The sequence below is a fragment of the Phlebotomus papatasi genome, chromosome 2 (genome assembly GCF_024763615.1).
Source record: "Phlebotomus papatasi isolate M1 chromosome 2, Ppap_2.1, whole genome shotgun sequence".
NCBI lineage: Eukaryota > Metazoa > Arthropoda > Insecta > Diptera > Psychodidae > Phlebotomus > Phlebotomus papatasi.
The window spans coordinates 100,772,444-100,776,415 of record NC_077223.1 but is presented as its reverse complement, the minus strand read 5'-3'; positions in this window follow the sequence as shown (position 1 = coordinate 100,776,415).

Below are 3,972 nucleotides of genomic sequence, written 5' to 3'. Positions count from 1 at the left end.
TCGTTCCGCTCAAAATGCTCCCCAAAAGATTATTCTGGCTATTTTTACATAAAGAAATTTCTCTAGACTCTCTCCCTACCTCTTTTCGCGCCTAGATAGTTTCTCTCTCTCTGTGACTCGTCACATGAAATGTTTATGTGGTGCGAACATTTGTGTGCTATCTTTAAGACGATGCGATGTCAAAAGTGAGGGAAAATGTTGTGCCAAAGTGTGAGAAAAACAGGAAAAATTGAGCTTTTGATGGCAATTTCCATAAATTACAATACGCAGGAAGCTAAGGATGTTTCCTTGTTGAGCGTGAAAAAAGGGTACAAAGTATAAAGGGGATGTATTGGGTGGAATCATTAAATCCGTATTCTCGAGCTGTATGATAAAATAACGAATAAGTTAGGGCAGAAGCACATTGTTAGTCGGATCTATACCGTTGTGATCTATTTTCATTTCTATATTTTACAAAAGACCAGTATTAGACTTTCTAAGTAAGCTCCACGCAAAATAATTTTTGACCACGCCCCATTTAGAATTTATGGCTTGAGTTGCGGTTGACTTTTCAAAATTCAGTAAGATGTTGATATTCTCAGACCAAAACTCTCAGGATTTCGACGTTCAAGATTTTGGCTTTCAGGACATTGGATTTGATGTATTATGGTTTTCATGATTTTGGCTTTTAGGGATTTTCGCATTCGAGGTTTTAGGTTTTCCGGATTTTGATTTTCGGGATTTTGGCTTTCGGGATTTCGGCTTTCAAGATTTTGGCCGTTAGGATTTTGGGTTTTGGGATTTAGACGTTCGGAATTTCGGCTGCTCAGGGTTTTGGCTTTCGCGATTTAGGGTTTTCCAGATTTTGGTTTTCGGGGTTTTGGCTTTCGGAATTTCGGCGTTCACGATTATGGCGTTCGGGATTTTGGCTTTCGCGAATTAGGGTATTCCAGATTTTGATTTTCGGGGTTTTGGCTTTCGGGATTTTGGCTTCCGCGATTAAGGGTGTTCCAGATTTTGATTTTCGGGGTTTTGGCTTTCGGGATTTTGGCTTCCGCGATTAAGGGTGTTCCAGATTTTGGTTTTCGGGGTTTTGACTTTCGGAATTTCGGCGTTCAAGATTTTGGCTTCGGGTTTTTAGGTTTTCGGGATTTTGGCTTTCGGAACTTTGGCTTTTCAGGATTTTTGCATTCAGAACTTTGGTTTATGGAATTTTAACCCATTATTGGCAATACCGATCTCGACGCCGAACCATTCAGGATTTCGACTTGTTTAGGATTTTGGTTCTTCGGGATTTGTGTTCAGAAATCTTGTCTGCATGGAGTGTTTGATATCGAATTTGTGTTGTATTGGTTGTATCCTTAGCATCCCATTATTTTACATTGAAAGTTAATTATTTATTTTCCATAGTTTATTTAAATTTATACAATTTATTCAAATTTCGGTGGAGTAAGAATTCCAACACTATTTTTCCATAAAGACTTTACTTTGGCAAAGGTCAAGTTCATTAAACAATGTTCCTCAAATAATAAAAAAAACAAATCAAAGAGAATGACAAAATTGAAATAAACGAAGAGTGAAAATAATCTTATTAAAAAAAACTCGCTTCGTCTTATGCCAAGCAATCAAACAGAATAATGATATAAATTACTTTTTGCAATTAGGGTCAAATTTGGAATTTCGGATAAATTAATTTTGATATTAATTTAGTAATTTGCAAGATAGAGTATTTTAAAAATTATTTAATTGATTTTTTATCAAGTTTTAAAAGAATTATGCGGACTCTCGGTTGCTTTGTACGAAAATCCAAATGATTGCCCATAACCACAATATTTGTTAATCCAAAATTTTTATATTTTCGATCTCAAAGTGAATCTTGACTTAGGACTTCAATGGTCTGAGGCTGATCCTTGAGAATTTTTAGTCTGTAAAATTTAATATTTAAGATTTATCCTAAACCTCTTAAACTTTTATACAATGAGAGCTTACCCAAAAGGCATGTTCTTTTTAACGTTATCTTATACAATTCTCTTTGTGAGGTATTTAGAACCAAAATGCTTATAATTCACGTATAGTGGTCCTGATGTCATATCAGTGACGAATAAATTTATTTAGTAAAATTAAACTAAATATTATGAAGGGAGAGTGGCGCTGTACTTTTAAACATAAAATTTTCATTGTAAGCTTTTAACACTAAACCTACCGACCGTTTTTGGTCGTTTTTCGGTCAAATGACAAACCGCGGTAGGGTAGGTTACTCAACAAATTTGTTTTAGAAAAGAGCAAAAAATTAAAATTTAAATATTGAAAATATATTACATGCATATTTTGAGAAATTCATAAAGTTTGATAGTGACATTGTACCGTTTACAAATGTGTTAATTACAAACCGGTCAATTTGACCAGGTCTTGATAGGTTTAGTGTTAAAAGTGCATTACGTACAGTAAACCTATTCCCAATGACTTACGTTTTCAAAAATCCTGTAGGGGAAACTGGGGCACCACCAAACACGGGGTACCACCAAACACTAATTTTTATTTCTAAACTACTTGGACTATCTTGACCATTTCTTCAGTGGACAAGCATCACTATAGTGCCTATAAATTCCTATAGGTCTAATCCTCTGAAGACGAATATCCGATTAAAAAATCACAGTGTTTGGTGGTACCCCGTGTTTGGTGGTGCCCCAGTTTCCCGTATGTTATAAACGTTACTATTCATATCCGTTTTTGGGCCGCTTTAAGCCGCTGCGGTGCCATTGCCTCCTGGGTCTATTACTGTATCTAAGTTGGAGAGTCGATAGAGGCCTGCCCGGTCTAGAACGTCAGAGATGAAGGACTTTGGGACTTGGATCTCTCGGGGTAATCTAGATGGGTGCTTAAAGTTGTGGTGACTAGTTTCCAAAACAGCACATTTCCTTCCAATTCTTCCAACCTAAAAACTCCCGACTAACAATTTACAATTAAAAGGTTTGTCAAGGTTTTCGTTCTATAAGGCAGCTATTTTGCTTCTTGGGTAGGATCATCGATTAGAGATGCCATGCCTTAAGGGACATAGAGCTCATTCTCTTATTTGAATATTTTTCTCTTCACACTCGACGATTAAAATTTAAATAATATTTTTAAGAAATTCCTAGCATTTCAATCAGAAATCTCTCAACATTCCTAAGCTCATCATGAGGAAAGATGTTCGAAAATATTTATGTTAAAATCATGAGTTCTTGTTGAAAAATTAATTGAGTCTTGCGATGAAATGTAAATGATGAGCGAATACATTTCAATTAATTACACGAATGTCAAATCAATCTAGCAATTTCAATGGTAAGATACTCTAGCAGGTTCTTTTTTTGGTCTCTCGATATTTGTATTCAATTGCTATTGTTCAAATAATCATAAAGCCAAATAGCTATTAGAAATTTAAAAACACTTTTTTTTGGAGTGTTCGTGAATTGAGTTACAATTAGATTTTTCGTGTTTAAAATGATCTAATTAAATTGATACAAATCGTTTTTGTGCTTTATGCATGAATCAGAAAAAAAATATTATCCTTTTGGTTACCCTCATCAAATGGCTTTCTGTGAACCCATCTCTTGTGTCAACTTGGAATTGGGACTCTTTGTTTGTGATTTCATTGCTCGAAGTCAAAGGAAAAACATTCGCCTCATTTTTGTAGAGTTCCATAAATTTACTGTGTTGTCCTTTGATTTTTTGTCCTTTGATTTCCGGTGTTTGTAATTTTTTCTGTTCCTTTTTTTGTCTGTTGGGCTTGAGGACGAACGATGCGGGATATCAACTTTTGGTTTCTTGGTAACCTTTGGGATATTCTTATGAAATTCTTTTTTTTCTGTTAATTTTCTTTTTATTCCGAAACCGATTTAGTTAATTTTTATTTATTTTTTTCAATTTCTAATATTAATAAAATAATTTAAAATATTTATAAGAACCTGTACAGAATTTAGAATTTGATTAGAAGTGACTTTACGTGTAATCTAA